The sequence below is a fragment of the Malaclemys terrapin genome, chromosome 13 (assembly GCF_027887155.1).
Source record: "Malaclemys terrapin pileata isolate rMalTer1 chromosome 13, rMalTer1.hap1, whole genome shotgun sequence".
Lineage (NCBI taxonomy): Eukaryota > Metazoa > Chordata > Testudines > Emydidae > Malaclemys > Malaclemys terrapin.
The window spans coordinates 18,131,513-18,157,811 of NC_071517.1; the positions used below are offsets into that span (position 1 = coordinate 18,131,513).

The 26,299-nt window shown below is 51.0% G+C and overlaps 1 protein-coding gene across 5 annotated transcripts in view; it reads right to left on the bottom strand.

Annotated features, from left to right (window-relative positions):
* Positions 1–26,299, bottom strand: part of SEPTIN9 (septin 9) — a 252,992-nt gene that overhangs the window by 51,152 nt on the left and 175,541 nt on the right. Inside the window, exon 1 of one of the 5 annotated variants that reach the window (XM_054047108.1) lies at positions 21,543–21,643. The exons of 3 other annotated variants lie outside the window; for them this stretch is intronic. The gene's annotated coding sequence lies outside the window, so the exon portion shown is untranslated. Of the gene's footprint in view, positions 1–18,212; positions 18,286–21,542; positions 21,644–26,299 lie in introns of those variants that run through there. One more of the 5 variants, XM_054047110.1, reaches the window with a different exon arrangement.

Below are 26,299 nucleotides of genomic sequence, written 5' to 3' on the forward strand. Positions count from 1 at the left end.
ACTGCTATCAAGCTACTCCACTCCCGAATTTTTAAGATACAGTACTGTTAAAATACCTCCCTGTGCTTTAGGCAGAGAAGCCTGCTGTGAATTCAGCCCACTGCACAGGCTACCAGGAGCCTCTTCCATCCTGCCTTCAACACTGCATACAATGCAAGCAGAAACCTCGGCAAAGAAAGGAAACAGCAACTTACCCTGGGGCTGCTTTTATTGCTGGTGCTGCTTCTCCTCCATCAGTCAGCTTGCAATGATTTCCTCCTCCCCCTAATCAACTAACTCCTTCCACTTGCCTTGCTCTGTGCTGATGGTGAGCTCCCCCTTGATTAGCTGCAGTCAGCCTGCAAACACATCTTCTTAAAGGGGACTCGCTTCCCAGCACTCTCCTTTTCCTGTCCTACTGCTCCCTGCCACCATCCTCACAGTCAACAGAATTCCACCCCTCCTCCCACGGCCGCTTTTGAAAGGGCATATAACTCTCTTTACCAGAATCTTATCTATGCCTACCCATCCTCCTAGGATGCCCTGCAATGAGATGGACCACCCCATGCTCTCCCTACCCCTCACCCCACCCGTTTGGAGTAGAAAGGGCCCTGCCTGTGCCAGGGAGGCTGCTGCATTGCAGGGCAATTTCAAAGTAGTCCTACTGCAAACAACTTTGCCCCTGGAGAGTTAAGGCTTGTGCCGAAAAAGGGCATGTCTACACTGCAATTAAATACTCGCTGTGTAGACATCCAGGCTCAGGCTGGAGGATGGGCTCTGGGACCCTCTTAGGGTGACCAGACAGCAAGTGTGAAAAATCGGGACGGGGGTGGGGGGTAATAGGAGCCTATATAAGAAAATGATCCAAAAATCGGGACTGTCCCTATAAAATCGGGACATCTGGTCACCCTAGACCTTCTCTCCTTGCAGAATCCAGGCTCCATCCCAAGCCCAGATGTCTACATTGCAAGTTTTACAGCTCCACAGTCCAAGCCTGTTTACATAGGCCAGCCATGGTGTTTAACTGCAGTGTAGACATACCCAAAAAGGCCCGGACATTTGTTCTGAGAGAGGCCCTCCAAACTGTTTCGTTGGCTGGCTGGGCCTGTATTTGTACTGTGTATACTGTGCATGCCCTCAATGGAGTGATAGGGACCACTTCCCTTGAAGGGTGCTTGCCAGCTTTAGAGATTGGACTAGATGGCTATCAGGGATGGCAGCGTCTTAGCAGGGATTTTCACTGAGAAACAGCGTCAGCAGGAGAGATCGATTCAGGCCCTGTCTAGACATCCATGGACTTGGAGCTGCCTCTAGTGAAGACACACTGCACAGTGAAACTTACCTCAGCGACTTACCAGGGTAAATCGCACTGGAGTAAGCCCCATTTTACATGGTTGCATATACACCGGGAGGGCGGGGTTCCATCACACTATGGCTCCACCAGGGTTAAAAAGCACTGACAAGTATACACAGGGCATTAGGGCAGACTCCACATTCAAAACCGCCCAAAGAGGGTTGCGTGCTGTGACGGTACCTCCTGATGCAGCATCACCGCTTCAGTTTGGGCAACGTGCCTGCTGGTCCTGCCCCTGCGTTCCCAACCCAGGGTGCCAGCAGGAGCTACGGTCCCCTCCCAGCTGTACCGGCAGCAGGATGTTGTTAACATCCTTGGGGTGAGGCTGGCACTTCGCCTCTGGGTGCCTAGTGGCATAGGGGCTTGGGGCCTGCTGTGCAAACAGAGGCTCTTTTCATAGTTAAAGGGATGGCAGCAAGTGGGGACTTTTTAGCAGGATGGAATACAAAGCCGGGCAGCCCCTGGGAGTGCCCCTTTCACCTTGATGCTCTAAGCAACTGCTTCCTTGGCTGCTCTTTTCACGGACCGTAGCCTGGATTATTTCAACCACACAGCAATCTGCTACAGTAAACAAACCCAAAGGCAGCCTCCATCCCACCCCACCCCCAACATTACCTAGCCTCCATCCTCAAATATTTGCATTAGAAGGGCCTCCCCAGCCTCCACTTCCCCCAGTGCAAACAGGAAGGCGGGATTCCTGGAGATTATCGCAATGTAAAATGGCCAGGCTGGAATGCCTGGCCCTACTGTTGTCATTGCACTGGTGCACTTAGGCAGTCCGAGCCAGGACGCTATCCTCTAACCGACCAGGTCCTGGGATGAATGGAAAAGGCTTTGGTGCCCAGCACTTTTCCGGAGTGGTCACTGCACCGTGGGCGCTGCCTGCCAGTCTGCTATCTCTGCAGCAGATATCACAGACCATGGAAATGGAGACGTGCTGAGGTTGGTTGGCTCAGCAAATTAATGTAGGGGAACTCCTTCCTCTATTCTCAAAGTCCATTGTCTTCCCCAGACTAAAGCCAAGATATGGCTCCCTTGTTCTGAGACCTGGTTGTCTTGGCTCCGATACTGTTGCTTAGATTCTTTGATCCTCAGGGTGGTTTTTTTTTTTAAGCTATCCCAGGAGACACTCAGTACATTGCAGGACTGGGATCATAGGACACTGAAGAGGTGAAGACAGATCAAACTGTGCACCCCTACTGCTTTGAAACAGGGCAGGGAGAACACACAGATCAGACGTGTTATCAGCATCAGCAGTCCCTCTTCCAAGATCAAACCCTTAGACAGATTTCTGATACTAGACCAAAGGAGCTGCTGCTATGCCACTAGCCCTCTGGGACCCTAGCTGTGTATGAAATACTCTTCAACACAAAAATCAGCCAAAGGCCCTGCAACCCAAACCCAATTGGTGCCTAAATCCCAGGTCTTCAAGTAGCATTTTGTGCCTGTTCTGTTGCTTTCTGTTGTTCATGGCAGGCTCTATAACTCACATTCTGTTTTCCTTCTCCCCTAAGAATTGGCTTGAGCCACCTTATTTCCCTTGTCCGGTGGTAGGTCCCTGCCAATTGCGACGTTAACCCCGTTCATGCCCATGGCTGCCTTCCCTTCTCTTCTCTTCCCCGGGCTGCCAATGCTGCTGAAGTTGGCATGTATCCCTCTGAAAACGGGCTGTAAAACAGGCTGGACAGGACTGATTCCGGCCCCTCACTTTATTGATCACCGCAAATAACAATTGCTGAGAAAGTGCCGTCACTGTGTTGAAACCGAGGCCGGAAATCCAGCCTCAGTCTGCTTACGCTGTAGCTGGATTACACCACTTTATATGACTTAATAAAGCTCAAACCCCTATCAATGGGCATTAGTGTTTTAATCTCCTTAATAGTGAAAATCCTATGCTAGATGCCAAACAGGGCCTTGCCCAGTAGCAGCTGGGCCCATCGTTTTTTAAGGCAACTCCTTCCAGGTTTGCATTAGGTTGAGGGCCAGGACTGGGGCATGCAAGCCAGCAGGCTGACCTGCACCGTGACAGGGCCTTGCTGATGTAAGGCTCTGTCATGCTCATGCTGAAGTCAATGTCCTCACAGAGAGCAGGATCGGGGCCTTCGAACACAGAGCTATCAATATAAAATGGTTGCCACTGAAAAGCCATCATGTGCCAAGTTAGCACCCAGCTGTGTCTGAGATGCAGCACTTTCCATCTGTGCTTAGAACAGGAAATTAGTGAGGTCTCTCAGATGTGTGTTGACTTTATAAATGGTGGCTACTCTACACTTCACTATTATTAAAACAATTAAACACACTGAGGATTACAACCATCTCCTGGATGCTTGTGAAACGTCCCTACTCTGGGTCACGAGCAGGGACTGAACCAGACTCTTTACCCAAACAGCATGGACTTTTACCCCTTGAACTAAAGGAGTAACTCTATGAACTGCTAGCAGTAGCAACTACTTATCCTCTGGGTGGGTGAGCTGCTGGAGGGGGAACACAACATGCTTGGCCAGCCTGTTATATTTGAAACTGAAGTCTGTTTCCTTACTACTTTCCTCACTGTTCCATGCAGACTTGGGTTTGTGATGTTAGCCTTGTTTGTGAGCAGCAGAGAACTGGAGAAAAAGTTTCTCCCCTCAACCAGTCAAGCACTGTAGCGCATCTACAAACGCTGCATCGTGGCTGGTAACTCACATACCGTGGGACTGGTAGCTCACGTATCACGGAACTCTTACACGCTCTTTCGAGTGCACTTACTGTTTCAGCTGCAGAGGCAACACAAAAAGCCCACCTGGAAAAATGATCGAAGGGTGGGGAGAATGAGCACCCGAGCACAAAGACTATAAAAAGAGACAGTCCCTGACTCTACCAAAGAGACATACTGGGTATTTAGAACAGTACATTTCATCAAAGTTATTTGTAGACTGTTTGCACAGAGCAGTGATACTCAAGACCTCAGTGGTTCAGGAGCCAAATTAGCAATCTATATTACCCAAAGGAGCCACAGTCATGCGAACTCATGGTTTCATTTACTACAGTACTATCTAGTCATATTTAAACAGTATGAGGGGGAAATATTTAGATTACATATATCCCCACATATATTATTCTCACGCAAAATGATGGAAAAAGAATTCTTATTTTATCAACTACAATTGGTTAATAGCATAGTAAAAGCATCCTGATTGGTTAATAATTAAGTCACAGTGTGTTTTAATATCATGCGCTGTAAAGAGGCTCCAGCGACCCATGAAAGACCCATTTGCGGCTCAGAGTCAGAGCATCACTGGCACAGAGGAATCACTTGTACCGCAACACGACCACCTCTCACATGTGTGCTGTAGTAGCACCTACAGGCTTCTGAGGTTGAGGCCCAATTATACTAGTTTCTATAAATGGAGATGGGAAGAGACAGTCCCTGTCCCGAAGAACTTACTGCCCAAAATGACAACAGGTTAGTGGCAGGAAGGATTCTTATCCCCAGTTGCCGCTGAGCAACATAGAGATTAAGTGACTTGCCCAAGGTCACACAGGACATCTATAGCAGATCCAGGAATTGAACCCAGGACTTCTGCACCCCGGTCCAGGGTCATAATTCACAAGATCATCCTGCCTCTCTCTCAGAACTTTGGGGCTAGGAATAATTCTGGGCAAACGCCTGTGTTCTTACGAGAAGCGTCACAGATTTGCATTAAGCACAAGGGGACACATTGTCAGTATTGCATCACCTCCAAAATACTGGGCCTGATTCTTCCCTGCCTTGCACAGCCACTTACAGGTGTGGGTGTAAAACTAGACCAGTGCAGAATTCTCCACGCACACCAATGGCAGCGTTTTATATCCCCTTGGTACAAGGCAGTGGAGAATCAGGCCCAGCAGCAGCCCAGGGTGCCACAAATTCTGCTGGGGCATTGGTTCAGTACCAGCTCCCAGAGAAGACTCCGTGGCATCTATAGTAATGAATCAACAATGCCACTAGCACTTTCCACAGGAGCCCAGGTTTTCCTTGGGGCAATCCCATCCAACAGCTGCACCAGGGTCTGCTGCTGCTTACCATGGAACGGGTGGCCATATGGCCACTGGACAGGCACCAGGCTATGAGACAGGATTGCTGGGTTCTAGTTTTTACTCTGCAATTTATACGCTATTTTGGACACAGCAGAGAGTGCAAGGTGCAGGCAGCCAGACGTTCTGCCTTGCGGCTCTTAACAACAGAGCTCTGAAGAGTGGTTTCCAATCCATATAGGCGCACATCGCATTGATCCCTGGTTTACCGCACAGCAATAGGGCTCAGACACCAAACTGTATTTTATTTTTGGTAAACAAAATGGCCCAATTTGCAGAGGTGTCAATCACCCATAACTCTTACTGGCTTCAATGGATGCTGCAGGTGTTCTGCACCTTGGAAACTCCAGCCGCTTGTATTGCAATTCTCAGATCAGTAGCAGAAAATGGAGCAAATTCAGACCATAGTGAAGCTCCATTAAAGTCAATAGGAGCCAGTGTGAACCACTGAACAGGGAAGGACCCTGGTCTGCAAATCAGATTCTATCCAGTGCAATTCAAATTTGTAACAATGAGGGTAATTAGCCATTGGAACCATTCAAGGGCAACGGGTGGGAGGGGCCCAGAGGGTCACATGACCCTCCCCAAATGCTGCGGGGGCAAGGGGCCAGCAGCTGGCAGGGCCAGGGCTGGAAGAGAAAAGGTGGGACCAGAGCCTCTCCTCTTTCAGCCACGCTGCCCAGCGGCTGCACTCTCCCACGCTGCCTGGGAGCGGACGCCTCCCGGCGTAGTGCAGCAGCTCAGCGCAGCAGGACAGAGTTCTCCCCCACCCCCCATGCCAGGTAACATGCTGGGATGGGGTGACAGCACTCTCCTGAGTCCCAGGCAGCCTCCGGCCACACTGACGCTGCCCGGCATGGTGCAGCGGGACAGAGTCTCCCCTCCCCCACCAGGTAACATGGGATAGGGAAGAGACAGGATGGGGAGAGCATGGGGGCCCTGGGCTGGGAGGAGTCATGTATGGGTGTCGCATGGTGAGGCCACATGCCCCCCTTTGGCTGGTGCCCTCTTTGTGTCCCTCCCCACTAGTTGCCACTAAGAATTGTTTGCGGTGGATTCTCCACCACTGGAAATCTTTACATCAAGAGTAGATGTTTTTCTAAAAGATCTGATCTAGTTCAAACAGGAATTAATTCCGGGAAGCTTGTGATATGCAGGTGGTCAGTCCAAATGATCACAATGGTTCCTTTTGGTCTTGTCATCTATGAATCAATAAATCAGCTGCCACTCGCCTGCACTGAGACCTTGGATAAGACACTTGACCTCTCTATCCCTTAGTTAGCCCCAAAATGGAAGGACAGTAATACATGTCTTCCTGGGTAAAGCACTTAGACATCTATGGGTTAAGAGAACTATATAAGAGTTAGGTGTAATCATTATATCGGAATTCGATATTATTAGTATTTGTTACATTCAATTGTGGCAGAGCCCCGAGTCCCTCCTCCTACATAAAATGCAATTTTCTTCTTCAAGTTGTCAGTTTTTGGCAACGGTTGAACTCCCTATTTAACAGCATAATCCTTGCTTAGCATATGCCAGGGCTTGTGCAAAGACCCCATTCATTTCCGAATAGGGCTGCAAGCAGAAATTTACTCAGCGGCTTAATCCCACAAAAGGGATACCTTACGCTTTCCTGGAGTGAATGGACCCAATCCAAACTCCCAAGGATTCAGAGCAAACAAGACCCGTCCTGCCACTGCGGGGCAGCCCCAGGAGCAGTGCAGAGAGCAGAGACTTGTACTAATTAGCTCGCTGCTCCTGTCTGAAACCAGATTTAAAACTAAAAACGGTGATGTTCCACTCTGGACCGCATGAAAAACTCCCCAGACATTTGCAGTCGCTGGTTATTCACCAGTCATCTTTTTGGCCAGTGTTTTGGCCGTACATTTTTTGCTCCCCTGATGCTGGGGTAAAGAGACTCCATTATCAATGGTTCTAAGAGTCAGGAGAACGCAGCGCTGGACGGGAGCATCGAGTGGGGGGCGGGAAACTGAAGAGTGAGAGGAAGATGGTCCAGTGATTAGGGCCCTGGCCTCGGACTTGGAAGACCTGGGTTCAAGTTCTTGCTCTATCACAGAATTCCTGTGCGAATATGGTGTCACGGAGTGTGGGGGAGACAAGGCCCTGCGCCCCCGGCTTCCTGCGATTCACCATGACTCTCAGCCAGCCAGTAAAACAGAAGGTTTATTTAGACGACAGGAACACAGTCCAAGCTAGGTCCTGCAGGTACAGACAACAGGACCCCCTCAGTTAGGTCCATCTTGGAGGAGGCAGGGAGGCCAGAGCCCCGTTGGGAGACCAGAGCCCCATCTGGGCTCCCCTCCATTTTCCCAGCCAGCTCCAAACTGAAACTCCCTCCAGCCGTCTCACTCAGCCTCCCCCTGGCTCCTCCCCCAGCCTTTGTCCAGTTTCCCGGGCAGAGGTGTTACCTGGCCTCCAACCCCCCTCCTGGGTTCTCATGTTACGTGCTCAGGTATCTTCCCTCAAGAAAAGTCTCCCATCCCCAATGCAGACAGGCCCAGCAAAACTCCCCTGCAACCTTCCCATGTCAATACTCCCCAATCAGTATTCAAAGAACACATTAAGAACATTCCCACTTTGTCACATATGGGCAAGTCACTTAGCGTCTCTGAGCCTCAGTTCCCTCATCTGTAAAGTGGGGATGATAGCACTGCTCTGCCTTACAGGGGTGTTGGGAAGGTAAATGCACTAAAGACTGTGAGGGACTATATCAGTACTTCAGATAGTGAGGGGAACTTTTGGAATCAAGTACTTTTGCCGTTGTGAATTTGTTTTGATTGGCAAGAAACAGGGAGCAATTCTGACTTGTTTCCCTGAATTCATTAAGCTGCATCATTCGTATTTTCTGGAGAAGCATCAGTTTTCCATTTGCCACCTATGATCTCTCCCCCTCCTGCTGCAGTGCAGGGAGCATCTGTGTGGGAAATGCATCCGCTCGGACAGCTCGTTCCCACAGCCTGCTCTGTAAAATTCAAGCCTGGTCTTAAAACAGGAGCAGGGCAAGCAGCGTATTGGGGCACTTCAGACTCTGCAAGTCCTGGGCCAGTGTAACCTTCGCTCTCTCACACCCCTGGTTAAAGTACTGGAGGGAGATCCAATTTACTGCCTGATTCCCTCCCATGACTGAGAGCCCAACAAATCACACGGGCAGCTCTGGACATACCCTCTGCATTGCTCAACCCTTTCAGGTGAAACTACAGCGAGTTTGGGAAAAGGAACTGGGGCTGGGTTCAGCTCTGTCTCTCAAGAAAAAAAAAACCACATTCCTATGCAGTGAGCTAGGCCTGGCTGCCTGACCCCTGGCTAAGAAGGGGAAAGAACAGCTCCCACAGACTGACACCTCCAGCCTGGCTCATGTCCACAAGCAGGCACAGGACGGAAGGAAGGAAGGAAGGAATCATTCTGGATTTTGCCATCAGTCGATATGCAAAGCCGGCTCTGCATCCTTGAGATGTGTCAGCTGCTTTGCCAAGAGGGCGTGACTCACTTCCCTTCACCCAGCACTGCCACTGCAGCAGCACCCTTCCTTCCAGCGCGGCCCATTAGCAGCAGGGAGACCCGCAGCACCACTAGGCCAGTGACCTCTAACTGTGCTCCATCAATCACTGCTGAGAGGCAGGCCCAGGGCCAGACACATACTCAGGGAGCAGAGGAGAAAGATTCTCCCATCATCCTCTGCTCACGGAGGACAGAAGTTCGGTAGTGCGACATGCTGACATCATCAGGAGTTGAGAGCACTCAGGAGACACCTAGAATGTGACAGGATCAGGGCAACAGCTACTGATTTGCCTTTACGCATAGACATCGTTAGTCAAACAAGTGTCGCAGCTACAAAGGTCACCTTGGAGAGAGTGATGCTCAGACCTACAGAAGGTGGGGAGCCCTGCTCTTTGGGCCACAGCTGGAGATCTGCTGCCGTTGCTGAGGAAGAGAGCAGACTAAGTCTCATGCCACGTTCCCTCTGAGCTGCCTCTGTCTTCCAGTGTTTTTCTGGTTGATGGGCAGCTAACAGCTCCCCTCCTGCAGTGAGGACTTGAGTATTGTCCCACTACTCGTGGTAGGGAGGTCGTGAACCTAGAGAGGAGACCATCAATAGCTAACTCCTCACCCTACATTAGAAATTCATCTGCCACTGTCATCCAAATGCTAACTGCAGCCAGCAGCTGATTAACCAGAGATTGAATGGATCATCTGGTCTGAAGGGGCCCTTGCACCCCAACATTGGGTTCCCTCTCCCTGGGCTCTAAGGTTTGTCACCACTCTCCCACGTAGCTTCCTGCCCTATAAAAATGTATGCACCAAGCTCCCAATTCACTGTTCCGCAAGGCCCACTTTAAGCCATTCCAGCAGCATAAAGGAGCTGTTCAGTAGCGGAACGGACTGCTTGGCTAATAACCCCAGTGTAACTGCTTTATGCCACTCCCCTTTGCAGCTCCCTCAGACTGCTCTCGCTTACACCCGGCTGAGAACACCGGGAGGGGGGCAGTGGCTTAGGGTACGATTACAATGCAATAAAAGATCCATGGCATGGCCACAGGTCGGCTGATTCAGGCTCTTGGAGCTTGGGCTCGAGGGGCTAAAATTTGCAGTGTAGACACTGGGGCTTGGGTTGGAGCCTGGGCTCTGAGACCCTGTAATGGGGATGGGTCTCAGAGCCCTGGCTCCAGCCCAACCCTGAACGCCTACACTGCTATTTTTAGCCCCACAGCCCGATCCAGCTGACCCGGGCTCTGAGACGCAGTGCCATGGGGTTTTTATTGCAGTGTAGACGTACCCATAAAATCTTCTATCCATGGATGGAGCAGAGATCAGAAGGAATGGAGAATCAGGTGCCACATCTCCCACTGCCCAGCACAACCATTGCAAAGCCGCTTGAAGCTAGTCTTCCCCCACAAACTCAGGACAATTTTGGAGTGATTTGGCACGACTTCACCACAACCTGCTTTTCTCTAACCACTAGCAGCCTAATTTATGGACAATTAAAAACAGCAAGAGGCGATTTGCATAAAAACACACAGGAAATGCACTCAGCAAGTAACAATCAGTTCTCATCCAACAGGCACTAAATGGGCGAGGGGGAAAATGCACATTTTAAGAAAATCTTGTAATATTTTTTTTGGTGAACAAATAAATGCAGTGAAGTGTGGGAAGTCATCCCAGACTCAAAATGGGCTTGCTGGACCGTTTCAATCCAGCATGACTGGCTCTACAGTAAGATTCTTCAGTGCTCTCTGCCCCATCAGAGTTTGAATGATATCAGCACTGTGGCTTGCCCCAATTCCCCCAGGAATTATAAACTTTATAAATTATAAATTCAATTATAAAGTCAAATAGACCTCCCCGTTAGGAGCGTCTCTCTGATAGCCAGCCTGGACTTTCCCACGCTAACTTTCATCCCATGATTCCTAGGTAGGCCTTTCTGTACCAACCAAAATTCTACTGTCCGCATGGCACCTCTCTCACACTTCTGAAATGGCTTAACCACATTTCTCTTCAACCTTGTCTACACACAGGCCTGGCAATGGTTTCACTATGTTGCTTAAACCAGTCCAACCCTTTGTATATCAGTAACCAATACAAACGCTGCACGCGTAAGCACCTTTATCCCAGGATCAGTGTGTCCATCTGGAGGCTTTAACTGAATTGGTTTTTCTATCCATGTAGTTAGACTGGTGTGAAAACTGCATGCATACAAACCCCTATCTGCTATCTGACCAAGCGGCACCGGATCCATTCTTGTCCCTATTGATGTCAACATGAAAAACTTCAATTTGCTTTTAGTGGATGCAGTACAAGGCCCTTCATTTTCTCAATAGCTCCTCATCAGTCACCTTAATTATTATTAAATTTGTTAGTCTCTAAGGTGCCACAAGTACTCCTGTTCTTTTAATTATTATTGTCATTCTACTCTGAATTCCCTTCTCTCTGCCCCTATCTACTGAGGAGAATCAGCAGTCATGGAGAACAGCAAAAGAGAATCATAGAAGCAAATAAGTTACAAAGAGGACGCATGGCACTAGAATGGGAATCAGCCAACCTGGGCTCTCTGCCATTGACCTGCTGGGTGACCTTGGGTTAGTCACTTGACCTCTCAGCCCATTTTCCCTCCCACCCTTCGACTGCCTTCTCTATTTAGGATGTAAGATTTGCAGGACAGGGACTGTCTCGTGTGTTTGTACCGCGCCTAGCACACTAGAGTCCCGTTCTCGGCTGAGGCCTCCAGACACTACTGTAACACAAAGCATGAGTAATAGCAGAGAACTTCCCCATAGTTCTTCAGCCTTTCATTATTTTTAACCACAATTTGTAGCAGGTCCAGCTAATGCTACAGCATCAGGAAACAAAGGGATGCCTGCTCAAAGCGTTGTGTTACCACAACGGGCCAGACAAAGGCGGTCAGTTACGTCTCAGTACAAATACTCCCGGCTGAGGTATGACTGTGCACACGCAGAACTGGCGGTTTCTGGACTATTGTTGTCAATGCTGACCAAGCCAGCACTTCCCCAGTCTCAGGACAGAGTTAGTGACAGCATACAGCATGGCTGGTCTTTGTTAGGACATTTCTCTGCATAAGAGAACTTAGGTTCGTTACTGGGGGCTCCACGAGGCATGTATATGGCTAAAATGCTCCTGAGTGCTGATTCTTTTAGTGCCTTTTGCATGCCCTGATAGAGCCATCCACATTTGACAGCTGGCCCCAATCTTGGCCTTACTCACATAAGTAAATCCCACCGATGCAGAGCTCTGACTCACCTGAGTAAGGGCTATGTAGGACAGGCCTATTGTGCCTATATATTCATGACTGTCAACGTACTACGCTACACATGCACACGTACAAACCAGGTGGAAGGGGCATTTCTTTGTGCCCCTAGAGATTTCCACGGTGGAGAGATTTTCTTGCTTTTGGTGCTGTGCAACCCAGAAGAAAGGAGGAAAACCCAACACTGAAGAAAGGGGAAAACTCTTAGCTACAATCCTATTAAAGCTGCCACGGTGCTGCTCTTTCTTCTAGAGCTTAATTAACAGCGCCTTGTTATCCCAGGTTGTTTATAGAACCAGCCCTGTCATTTGATGCAGGTGCTGTTCTGCTAATAATAATGCTTTGTACTTGTATATCTAAGACAACCATGAGTAAGGGTGGAGGCAGATGGGGGAAAGGGCCCAAGCATGTAAGTGCAGCGTTATCTAGCTACATTCTTATAGTCATGCCCATCACCATTGTTTCTGATACCCCTATAATATCTCCCCCTCGGCCCGCACCCCAGGGGGAACAATGGATCATTTTGTTTCCTCAGGCTCAGCAGTGTCTTACCCAACCCAAGTGGGAACCCTGGGCTGGTCCCAGCCCCTTGTGTCAGCCCTGCTCACTGTGATGATAAATGAGTTGTTACAAGCTTCCTGTTTATCTCTGCGCTGCAGCACCAGCAGGGAGTGAATGCTCAATGGAGGACATCCCTCACTCCTGCCAGTCTCACCCGCTTCCTCCTTGAGGAAGCACTTCCCTGGGAACTCAATGCACCAGCCCTTACACAGGGTGGGTGCAGCGGCACATCCCACGCTGCTGCTGGGCAACAGGACTGGGGCTCAAAGGTGCAGGTTCTGAAGCTGTAAGGTGCTGCGCCCCCTCAACCATCCTGGGCTTCAAGGGAATGGAGGATGCTCAGTACCTCACAGGATCAGACCCCTAAGTGCTCCAGTTCACTGATCCTTAGTGGTAGCACCTTACAGGAGAGGTAAAGCTGGTGTCTACCTCGCCCCTATGCATGGGAGGTGGCTTTCACTGAAACCCCTGTGGCACACTCTCATCCACCCAAGACAAAGCATATCTCCAGTGCCGCCCCATGTCCTTGGTCTCACCACTGAAGTGGCAATGCTCCACTTTTCACCCTAGTATAGAGACAGCTCTGGAGGCCAGCAGCTAAAGGGTTAACTCTGGAGCTCACTAATTCCACTTCAGCCTCTGTCTTGGGAGGGGAAGTGCTTCACTGCTCCCCAGCTGCAAAGGCTCCTGTAGACTGTGGCCTGGCAGAGCAAACTCATTGGTTCAGGAGTATCCCAAGCTGCCTAGTGAGAGCATGGGCAATGGCAGGAGCACGCAGCATGGCTCAGAGCTACTTGTGACAGTGTCAGCTGCTTGCTGTGTGCATACGACACCAGCACGTGCCCTGCTGTGCTTCATGGCTTACACTCATGTCACCGAACGGCACAGGAGGCGTTGATTCCTAGAAACAGACTGGGAGCTGGACCTTCCGGACTTGATATTTAGAGCTCTGTCCCCGGGAAAGCGGGGGAGTTTCCAGCAATCACATGCTGCATGGCTCTGAGCTGAATTAGGTAGAAGGCTCCAGTTTAGCATCCTCAGAGCCCTCCAGTGTATGAAGCGGAGGAGGCTGGATGGTAGCAGCCCCCCCCACCACCGCTGCCCCCGAGGCAGGACTAGAGGAAATCACAATGCATTCAGCTGGCCCAGCAGAGGCATGCTGCATGGCCACGTGCAACAGCCCCGGCTGGCATCTCCCCAGTCCTGTGAAGGCAACACACTGAACCTTTGAAGGAGGGATGGCCCAGACTACATGAGAGTGGCCCCTCTGGCTGATTAATGAGTGACACTGATGGGCCCCAAACCTTCAACTGACTCTTGGGCAGAGGACAGGGGTCTAAGCGGGGGATAATTGGGTGCAACTGTTGGGATTCCAGCAACAATTCAAAAGGTCTCACCTTCCCTCTTCGGTCTCAGAAGAGACTAGAAAATATGTTCCTAGACATTTCCAGCTCTGCTTTAGGGTCACCGTATCTTAGTGTTCAACTTAGCAGAGAGGCACTCCTGGAAGCATCTCATTAACTGCCCTCTCATGCCAGTTTGACTCAGATCCAAAAGGGAAATCCCCTCTCTCCTCTTAGCTGCAACTCACCAAGAGAAAGCACCTTATGATTCTCTTCCCAGATGGGCAGAGCCCAGCACTCCTTCTCCAACACACGTCCTTGGCTCCTGGCTGGTGCAGGCCGATCTGGATCCCAACTTCCAGCGGATAGTCAGCATTTGTGTTATTATTATCTGTATTAAAGCAGCACCTAGATTCCCCGGCTGTGATCAGGCCTCAGTGCAGCAGGCTCTGTATGCACAGTCCCTGCCTGAGAGCTTCCAGTCTGAATAGACAAGACAGGCAGAGTGAGAGGAAAAACCAAGCTGATGTGACTTGCCCCAGGTCACACAGCAGGACAATGGCAGAGGTTGGATTAGTACCCAGGACTCCAGACTCCCAGGGCAGTGCCCAAGCCACAGAACTACGCTGGCTTCAGTCTGGCCATTCCAGAGTGGAGCAGGTGACAAAATTCTGATTTGGATCCGAGCCTTCCCCAAACTGGATCTGGAATTTACTGCAGTCCCATTTCTACTGGGATTTTTTTGCTTTGGGATTACCCTGCTGCCTGTGGCTAATTGACTGATCGAGTCCTTCTGGCAAGAGAACATGCCCTGCAAACCGGCTCTCTGCAGAGAGCACAAGTCGCAAATCCACATTCCCATGGAACTGCTGGGAGGAAGGGCTCCTGTTCCCTGCCAAGCAGCAGCGCCTTGTTGTGCAGATGCAGTTGCAGAAGTGCCTAAACCCGGGCCTCACCCTTGCTATCTGCATTTCCTTGGGCGCCAGAGGAGCCAGCCTCATTGGGATTGGGAAAGAGTGGTATTCATATGGTAATTCCTCTGCGGAAGAGAGAACAAGGAGAAGCCTCTTCTGCTCAGCAGCTGGGGCCGGGCTCCCACGAAGGAGGAGCCAGCTGGCTGCCCCAACCACCAGGGACAAAAATACAGGCCTGGCCTTTTGTTTTACTTTTCCCGCCTGCTAGCTGGCATTGTCCCTGCCTGCCCCACCCTCCCACAGCCCCTGCTGGCCTGATTCAGAGCCTGCCCAGCCCAGCATGGGCCCAGGGGTCAAAGGGAAGCAGCCCAGAGCAGGAAACAGCTTGGCCCATTGGCAAGGGGGAAGGAGGCATTTGAATGGAGTCCCATTGCCCAAGGCAGAGTGGGGGCAGCTCCGCTGTTTAAGGGGTCCGACACAGCACCAGTTAGCAGCTGCCCTCAGTCCTGAAGGGGTATCAAAGGCCACTGTGAGATTGGCTGGCCACTGCCTACAGTTTGTGATGGGAAAGCAAAGTCCCACACTGCACTAAGAAAACAGGATCGCAATACAGTTCTGAGCCCTAGTGGTTAGGACAAGAGCCACCCTGAGATGAAGGTCTCCAGGCTCAGACAAGGCTGGCAGAAAACGGAGGATCGTAACATCATCTGAAGATGCTCCAGGGTCAGTGGCTAACAATGGGAGGGCTCCGGGAGAAGAAACCTACAGTGAGTGTGGCTGACCAGCGGGGAGACGTGGAGGGGATAAACAGAGGGGAAAACAATGCCAAAGAAACTCAGCAGAAACCCACATTAGGGGGCATAAAACTTGAGCTGTCAGTGCCCCGGTCTCACACACATTGTAGGGAAGTCTGTTGTCCAGTCTGGTTTCCAGTGTTCGTACTTTCCACCTCTTGTGGACTGTCCAGCAGGGGCTGCCTCTTACTATTTTTAATCTATGAATCAGGAGAATCAGCTACAGACATTCCCTGTTGCCCAGCCCTCCCTGGGCAAGTGACAGAGGCAATTCCCCTCTGCTCCTCACAGTCATCCTGGGGAAAGAGAGTGTTACTGGGGGAATGGAAAAAATTAACCTCTTCCAGCTGAGCCAGGAGAAAGCCCACAGCAAATGGTGCCTCCATGTAACTGACAATCCTCCCCAAACACTGAAGAACATGTTTTTTTTGTCTTCCATTCAGTGTCTCCTCCTGTCAGAAAACAAATCAAAAGCCACCATGAAAGTGAAGATACAGAGAAGCCGCCACTAAAACAGCAGCTCAAGAAGACTTTGATTCTTCCTTCTCTCTGCTCCAAAGGCCCCTTCACCCAGCACGCATGTAAATCTGTGCTTCAGGGGTTTAGCGCCTGATGCGGAACAATCCTGCAGTGCTCTCCGGACCCTTGTGAAAGCCAAGAGACTGTCAATAAGCAACATGTGCACCAAAGGTCCTGGCTGGGACCTTAGCTCCCGTTCCTAAGATCTGAGTACTTGGCCCTCGAAAGAACAAACACACCTAGGGGCAACACAGATGAGGATGGAGATTTCGACATCATTTATGATCTTAACAGAGTTTAAAAATTCAGAGCAGGAGAAAGGAGTGAGAGCCCCGAGCAGGAGTTCCCAGAATGCAACACTTTAACCACATCACAAGAAATCTCCCGGCCACCTCCCTTCCTGCTGTCAATCAAATAACAGCCCCGTGGCAATGACAGCAATTGCTTATTACGTGAAAAATGTGTATTAGAAAAGGAGTGAATATATTTTTAGTGAGAGGAGCCAGGGCCATATGACCAGCCAGCTCTGCACTGACCATAATTTGGACATCATTGTTCTAAGGTAACAGAGGCCATGGAATTCAATGACCCAGCGAGAACTAGCAACCATGCTGTCTGCCTAGTTCTAGTGTGAACAACGAGGCTGCGACTCTTTCTATAAACAGGATGGGGATTACAGGTAGTTATTTCAGTGTGAGATCTATTATTGCTCTGTAGGATCCTGAAGTCTCCTCACAATAGCAAACCCCTTGGAAAGCAAATTCCTATGCTGCAGTTCCACAGAGTCCCAGAATTCTGAGAAAGGAGGACCCTGCTCAGGGGACCTCACAGTTTTCAGGGCGTATGGAAGACCATTTCAAGGGCATGGTGAGGATGGACTTCCATTTCCCTCTCTTGAGCACAACTGAGACTTTCCAGTAGAAGCCAGGGCACATACTGCTGAGAGCAATAGCTACGTCCCAATTATAGCTGACTGCAAGTCAGAAGACCATACCCACACGCACCGAGCAGGGGATATGTGATAATGATCCTTTGCGTTTCTCGAACAATTGTCACCTGAGCATCTCAAAGTGCTTTATATGCGTCATGGAACAGCGGTAACTGTAATTAAGGCTGAAACCAACTTCCTGGTACAAACCTGATTTTCAAGCCCTCAGCCAGCAATTACTCAGCTTCCCTAAAAGAATCCAATTCCCTTGAAATTTCACATGCCACATTTCAACCCAGGGTAGAATTTTTGGAGGGATTGTTATCTGAGCTCCACTGAAATGCACTGGCAACATTAACTCAGCAGGATTTTCTCTTGTGAATTAATTAAGCCTCTCTATACTCCTGATAGGAAAGTATTAACCCTCTTTCAGAGATTAATAAACTGAAGTGCAGAGCAGTTAAGTGACTTGCCTGAGGCCACAGAACGGCACTGTCAGAGTCAGGAATAAAACCCAGTCCTGGCTCTCACTGGTTCGCTTGAACTACTCAACAAGACAGCACTGTAGTCTTGGAGAGTGTGGTAACCAGAATGAGGCTTGGATGGATTGTATGGGGATTGGAACCTGATATGCATGCTTAACCCCTGACCCCCCATCACGGATGGGGTTCCTGTGTTAGGTATTGAATATAGGGCACCACACTATGTTAATAAAAAAAAAAAAACATGGTATTTAAAATTAAAATAATTTACAATGTAAAATCTCTCTTGTAGTGTTCTGTTCAAGAGGAGAAAAGTAAACATTTAGAGTCCCTCCCTTACAAAGGAGTTCAAAAAAGTTAGGAACAGCTGATTGCTGAGTGCAGGAGTGAGACATCATTGATTACTCAACCAATCACAATACAGTTAGACTTTGGTTCATTTGTATACAGCTATCCTATTGGTTAGAATACTGTCAGACTTTAAAAGTCATATTTAATCACCATGATGTCACAGTTCTTGGATACTGCACTCTGATGTCCTCTCCAGGGGATGGACTTTATTCCACCAGCAGACACGGAGACTTTCTGCTGTATTAACATAGAAAGATACATTCACCTTAACTAAAAAGTGTTACATGGGTTGCACTAGTTACTTTGTGATAGCATTAAGCATCATTATTATAGTACTGTAAACATACGTGGTGCTTTACAAAACAGTGTCAGACACACACCATACCCTGAAGAGCTTACAAGCTCAGCAAGACAAGACTAGGCACAGAGCAATGGGTCAGGTAACGGACAATGTGGGGATAGGATCAGTGAATCGAACCAGGCAGGAAGGCTTCCTGGAAAACACAGGGTCTCTCATTCTGTGCTGAACCTTTTGGAGACTCAGCACAGAAGGCAGAGATCAGCAGGAGAGGGGTCAGAGGTAACTTCACCGCACCTTTGTGCGGCCCAGATTCACGGCTCGTGCGGCCCCAGGCATAAATTATAGCAGTTTATGAGACTGCTCTCCTCCCATGGGCTGCCTATGGGTATGTCTGCACAGCAACCAGCCACCAGTGGCTGGCCTATGCCAGCTGACTCAGGCTTGTGGGGCTTGGGCTGCGGGGCTGTTTCATTGCTGTGTAGACTTCCGGGCTCGGACTAGAGTCCAGGCTTTAGGACCTGAAAGGTGGGAGGGGGATTCCAGAGCCTATGCAGCAATGAAACAACCCCTTAGAGCCCAAACCTGAGGTGGCGGGCACAGGCCAGCCGCAGGCATCTAACTGCAGTGTAGACATAGCCTATATGAGCTGTGCCCCAGCCCAGAATCTCTGTAGTGCTTTGTGCTACGAATATGCCCCCTCCTGCTCCCAACAGGTCCCCCTGGCCCTGCCCTTGGCATGCCCCCTACACTGGGGACTTGTGAGGGAAGCAATGCAGGACTGACTACTGCCCCAATTCCAATGGGAGTGTGGCACACTTTGGCACAGGAGGAGTGGGAAACTGTTCTGAGTGCAAGATGAACTCATGATGTAATAATAATACTACATGTATAGCACTTTTCATCAGTAGATCTCAAAGCACTTTACAAAAGACATATCGTCATCCCCATTTTATAGTTGAGGAAACTGAGGCAAAGAGAGGGGACATGACTTGCCTAAGGTCATACAGCAGGTCAGTGACAGAGCTAGGAATAGAACCTAGGTCTCCTGAATCCCAGTCTATGCACTAGGGCACATTGCTCCAATAGAAGGCTGAGAATGGGGAACATATATAGCCACATCTCTTATCCGATGCTCTTCACAGCAGGGTCAGGGCTAAGTCATAGCTGGCCCTGTGCAATTACACTCATGGATTTACACTTTAACCTTTGGGGGAGGGGTGGGTTTAAGGAGCACAGTGCTAGATTTTGGAAGGGGTTGAACAGAAGTGCTTAAAAGAGTTACACAGATCTGGTCCCCTAAAAACACAAGACCCACATGGTCGTATATCCACTAAAAGCAGCTCCTGTATGTGCTTGTACAAGCAAACCTTACACCACAAGATCTATGCTCATGCATCTGAGAGCAGAATCCAACCCAGAATCTAGATTTTAACACGCAAGGCTTCCTAACAGGAGAAATCCACCCCCCTGGGATGGTAGATTACTTCAGCAGGTCTGTTAGATAGCCAGTTTTAAAACGCTGGAGCAGTGGTACCCTAACCCTACAGATGGCCTGCTTTATCTGAGCCACATGGCATCTATGCCAGTGCAACGGTGGAGAATTTACATAAAAGAGTAGTCCACATTAAGCCAGTGGGTTTGAACCAGAACACAGCTGGACCTGAACTCAGAAACTGGTTTCCATTCTCAGTTCTCTGCATTAATAACATGAATGCATCCTGCATACTATGGTGATGGTCATTACAGAAAAACCTGGAAACAATCTCACTCTGCCAGTAACAATGGCACACTTACATACTCAGCGTCTTGCTCAGCCCCCCTCCCCCCCCTTATGGAAAAGAAAGCATCCTTCATAAAGGGTAAAGACTGTCTCAGCAGAGACTCATGGCACTAGATAGATCAGGCCAGATTCATCCCAGATGCTACTTTGCTGGCTGAAGTGGAGCTACCCAAGGAATGAATCTGGCCTCTTTTAAAAGGAAAGTCTAAACTTTCCTGGAACAAGGCTGGTTTCCCAACAAGGATGCTGGCTTCAAGCAGCACAGGCATACTGTAGCAGAGGGAGCAGAGCCACCCTGAAGAATCTGGTGCTCCCGCTGTTTGGATTTTAAAAGTGCCAGGTCACAATGAGTTGTTTGGGGATACTAGGACTGGAAGGACAGAGTGCATTTCCTGCAAACAAGCCCTTTCATTGCAAGGCAATGGTTCCAGGACCAGCTCTGTACCTGCAGAAGGACTCCACGCCCTAGCACTTCTCTGTCTGAGAAGTCCCAAGAAAAGCATTTACTTAGTAGGACTATGGTTTTCCCGTAGTGCCATATAAACACACTGTTTCCCAATCGTCAATGATCTTGCTGCAATCAGCTGTCCCAAGTGATCAGGAGCTCCCAGTCAGTGGCAAAGAAAACGTCACTAGATCTCCCCTCACTAGATCTCCCTGCAGCCCCGAAAGTTTTCATCATTAAAAGGCTAGTAAAGGGTAACACAGCAGCAGAAACACTGACTGAAAGCGACACTTGAGAACACGGCGTAAAGAAAATCAGTCATTTGAGTTTCAAGCGAACACAAACCGACCTGGGACTCCCCCCCCTCCAGGGCTTACAGGAAAACACAGCCACTTGCTCTGCGCTCTTTCAAACGAGATTGTTAGATAAAGGCAAGAGGAAAGTTACAGTTAAGTCTCCGTCGCAAGGAGAGCAAAACAAGCTCCTTCCAAAGCCAGGGCAAGAAACCACCAGAGAGAAAGAAACTAAAGCACTCGGCTCAGTTGGCCAAATATTTACAAAGAGATAGCTGTGAAGCACAAAGCTCTTTTCTTCTTTCTCGGGCGGAATCTGGTCGGAGCATGGAAACAAAATTCCCCCATCCCTGTCTCTCTCTCTCTGGTTACAATGACTCAGCCTGCAGGCTGAAAGCCTTTAGCTGGGCTAGAGCTGCTGAAACCTGCCCATCTCCAGAAGGGGGACAGAAGCGTGAAGGCTTCCTGCTCTGCTGAGCCTTGCACGTTACCATTGAGAGCAGCCCACGATCACAATGTCCCCCATCCCTACCCGGGCATGCAGGTCCACAGCCCTGCGGGGGAAGCTGTGGCCGGAGAGACGCGAGTCCCCGTGCAGCACACGGCGAGGCAGGAGGAGGGGGATTATTGGAAAGAACAAAGGGAGAATGAGAAGACTCACCCAAGCAGTTGAAGCACTCTAGGCTCCTGGCTATGTTAGCAGAGAAGGCCCGCCCCCTTCAGGGTCACATGGTTCAGAGTGCTAGTCAATGATCAAAGGGGCTTTGTCACTCTGTGAATAATGCGCACCCCACAGTGCAACAGAGGTAGGCAGTGACCGGGGCTGGGAGTGCAGATGGATAATTACTGCCCAGGGTGCAGAGAGTGGAGTGGAACCGGCTGAGAGGAAGGGGCGGGGGAGTTCAAAAGAGCCAATTAAAAATAAAAACGCTGTGACAGTAATTCAGAGGAAAGTCTCTGCTCTAAAAAGGAGAGGAGGTGACGCTGACTCAGCTTGTGGGGATTTTGAAAACTCCAGGAGCTGTCACGCAGGGGTGATCCGGAAAAAAGGAAGCATTCATCCCACAGTGCTGGCAGGATCTCAAAGCACAGCACACGTGTGAATGAACTGGGCTTCACAACTCCCCCGCCACTCAGCTAAGTAGTATCATCCCCATCTCACTGGTGGGGGGATCCCGAGTCACACCGTGGTTAAGGGATTTGTCAAAGGTCATGCAGGAAATCAGTAGCAGAATGGTGACCAGATCTCCTGATGCCAAGCCCTATGCTTTAGGCACAGGACCATCACCTTGCTGCCAATACAGCAGGTTAGTTGGCCGCTCCTCTGCTGTAAGTGATGGTAGTTGTGCTGAACTGCACTTTGCATTGTGCATTTGGCTGGGAGAGGAACAAGGTGACCTCACTGATCTTCTCTAACCCCTGACAATCTTCCTCCCAGCCCAGCCAGCTCTTCCTCCTGCTGCCTGATCCTGCCCTCAGTGGCGTTGGAACATTTTTAGTAGTGGGGGTGCTGAAAACCAGCCCCTTGCCCCTGTCCGCACCCTCCACCCCCCTGCACCAAGCTAAGGCTGGGAGCAAGGCTATGTCTCCAGGAGGCAGGGACCCCGGCCCGGACAGGCATAAGGGGGCCAAGGCTGTGGCCACAGCTGGGAGGAGTGAGGGGGGCAGGAGCAGAGCCCCAGAAGTGGAGCCTTGGGAGCAGGGGTCTGAGCGTGGAGCCCTGGGAGTGGAGGCCTGGAAGCGTGGCCCTATCGCCAGGGAGTGGGACCAGAGGCCGGGGCCCCAGGAGCAGAACCCCGGGCACGGGGCCAGGGACATAGGCCCTGAGCACAGGGCCAGCAGCCAGGAAGTGGGACTGGTGGCCGGGACCCTAGCAGAGGGCCGGGGAGTGGAGTCCTGCATGGAGGGCCTGGAGCAGGGCCCCAGGTGTGGAGCCAGCAGCTGAGGAGTGGGGCATGGGGCCGACTCCCGGGACATGAGCTGGGGAGTGGAGCCCTGGGTGTGGGGCCGGTGGCCTCACACAAAACCTGGGGGTGCTGCAGCACCCCCCACACCCCTATTTCCCACACCTATGCCTGCCCTCTAGTCATAGTTTGTCCTACATCCCGACCCACTGCCACAGAGGGGACTCTGTTGTCTCCAGTTCAACACTGGGACTTCACCAAGAGTCCTTTTCCACGAACACGAGGGCCACATGGGCACAGAGCTGCTGGGTTTTGTTGCACAGGGAGGGGGCCATTATCTGAGGAGTCCTGCACCCCCTGTGCACAGTGGAATTCAATCCCATAGACCAGTGTTTCCCAAACTTGGGACGCCGCTTGTATAGGAAAAGCCCCTGGCGGGCCGGGCCGGTTTGTTTACCTGCCGCGTCCGCGGGTCCGGCCGATTGTGGCTCCCACTGGCCGCGGTTCGCTGCTCCAGGCCAATGGGAACTGCTGGAAGTGGCAGCCAGTACGTCCCTCAGCTTCCAGAAGCTCCCATTGGCCTGGAGCAGCAAACCGCGGCCAGTGGGAGCCGCGATCGGCCGGACCCGCGGACGCAGCAGGTAAACAAACCGGCCCGGCCTGCCAGGGGCTTTCCCTACACAAGCGGTGTCCTAAGTTTGGGAAACACTGCTATAGGGGCTCCCTGCACATGTTCAGACAGCAGAGTTAGCGGGAGCAGGGCTGCTGGTCCCTTGGCTACATGGAGCCCCACCCAGATTAGCAGGTGCAGGAACAACTGGAGCTACTGCAGCCTAAGGAGTCCTTCTCCCCTGGCCTGTGTGGAATCCCCTGTGCCAAGTCAAGCCCCTTGTGTTTGGAGCAGTAGGGAGGCTTTTGCTGGGAGTAATCAAGCCAGAGGAACTGGTGGGCTGGGACAGGCCCAGCCCTTAAACCAACCCAGCTAAGAAACAAGACATAGCAAGCATAGCCAGGACAATCTATTGAACAAGGTGAATGAGCAGAGGCTAGTTTTATGAACCACTTTTGCTGGGAAATAAATACACAAGACAAGGAACTTCAGCAGATTCGGGCTAGTAAAGACATAAAAGCACTGGGCCCAAATCTCCACCAGCTTGCTGTTTACCTTGGCTTTCCCACCTGTGCAAGATGGGCGTAAAGGGATACCTGTCTGCTTTCCCTGCCTGCCAAGGATGACACAAGGTGCAGGACAGTGGTGAATCGAGCCCATCATTAATCAGGACCTAAGTTCCCTCTAAGCTGCGCGGCTGTGCAGCAGCCTATTAAGCGCCGCACAGGCGCTCAGGACTGCAGCGGGGAGAGATGCCTCTCCTGCAGTCCTGGATGAAGAGGTGCCTCTCTCTGCTGGCCCCAGCCCCGGACCTGCTGCAGCTGGGGGAGAGGCACCCCTCCCCCAGCCCCAGCCCTGCCGCGATGGGGAGAGGCACCCAGCCCACGGGGAGTCCTCTCTCCCCATTGTAACCCCGGGGCAGCCTGCACCCCAAACCCCTCATCCTCAGCCCCACTCCATAGCCTGCACCCCCAGCCGCAGTCCTCACCCCCCCCCACACCCCAACCCTCTGCCCCAGCCCTGAGCCGCCTCTCACACTCCGAACCCCTCGGCCCCACCCCGCCACATTAATTTTGTTATGTGCACCAACACGGAGGTGATATATCACACGTCACCTCCATGTTGGTGCACATAACAAAAATCAGTCCGCACATGCATGGGAAAAATTAGAGGAAACACTGATCAGGACTGGAGTCCCATTGTGGGAGAGTACCTGGAAACACCTGGAGAATGACTACCTGGGAATAGAGGACCCTGTCATCTTTTTTCAAGTGCCGAATCTCTACTGTACTGGTGCTATGTGAATAATTTGGGACATGGGAAGGCAGACCACTCCCTACCCCCACCCTCTCCTAAATGCTCTAGTCTCTGGCTCTGACACAAATCACAAACCATAGCATAACACAGGGGCCCACACTGCAATCTACAAATGAACATTCACAGTGGCTTCACCTAAGACTACTCCCTTTCTTGTGCATTTTTACTAACTCCCCTTTGCCCAAATGGCACATTGGCACAGGATCAGTGAGCTCGGTGGGTACTTGACCTCCGCTCTGCCCCTGCCCCCACTCCACCCCTTTCATGAGGCCCTGCCCCTGTCCCGCCCCCATTCCAACCCCTTCCCCAAAGTCCCTGCCCCAACCCCTTCCCCAAATCCCCGCTCCACCCCCCACCTCCTCCCCTGAGTGCGCCACGTTCCCACTCCTCCCCCCACTCCTGGAGCATGCTAATGCTGCCAAACAGCTGTTTGGCCACGGCCCGGCAGGAAGTGCTGGGAGGTAGGTGGAGGCACAGGGATGTGGCATGCTCAGGGGAGGGGGAGGAGACGGCGGTGGGGCAGGGGGTGAGGGGAGCTTGGCTGCCAGTGGGTGCAGAGCACTCCAGCCCTGGAGCACCCACGGAGTCAGCGCTTATGGTTGTGAGCCTGGATAAGTCAGATGGACAGTAACACATGCCTTTGGGCCAGGCTTTGCTGCTACCCATTGTCCATTTGCAAGCTGAATGTACCTCGCCCTCTGACAGCACATCTGCTCCCAAACCAACCCCACGGGCAAAAGCTCGACGCAGCAAGAGCCCTTTGTCCAGGTCAGGACATATCAATGGGTTTGCACACAGGCAGCCTCTCTGGGTTACTGGCCACAGTCGGTCTTCTCCATCCTTTGGCTGGCCTTTGCTTCTCATTGGGGTAAGAAATCTCTCTCACATGCAGCGAAGAACACACTGAGGCATGGGAAGGGCGGGGGAAAGGCTGGCCTTTGAACCACCCGACTCATTCATGCAGGAACAAGCTCAAAGACAGATAAGGAGAAAAAACAAAGATTCCTCCAACTTTCGGGAAGCAGGTTCTCACAACAAAAGCTGTTGGGGCAGGGCGGGGGACAGGGGGAATCCTTCTGGTGCCATCTCTTCCTAGCCCTAACAAGGGGCCAGGCAAGTTATATCAGTCACTAGTACTCCATAGAGATGCACTGGGGAGGAGTTCGCCCTGCCCTAACCCATCCCTGCTACCTTAAACCGCCAGCAGGACGACTCAAGCCCATCCAGTACTGGGAAGAAGGGAGTTTGCTTCCTGACCATTCCTCTCATAATAGCTTCTTTCTACTATCCAACTGACAGAGCAAAGCACCTTACCAGGGGGAGATTTGGGAGACCAGGCTCCTGCCGCAGTGGCCTTTATACAGATATTTAAATTGTCCACAAGCAAAATTGCTAGAGAGAAATATGCTCCCCAGTGGAATATGTGTAACAGCAATTTTGCAATTGGCCAGGGTGATCTGTGGTTGGCATCTGACTTGTCAGTCCGATATGGGACTGGGTGAGCTGGACAGTCTTGGACAACACCAGAACACTGGATTAGAAAGTCAGGATCATCAGAATCAATGGTCACTCCTCGTCTGCAGCATG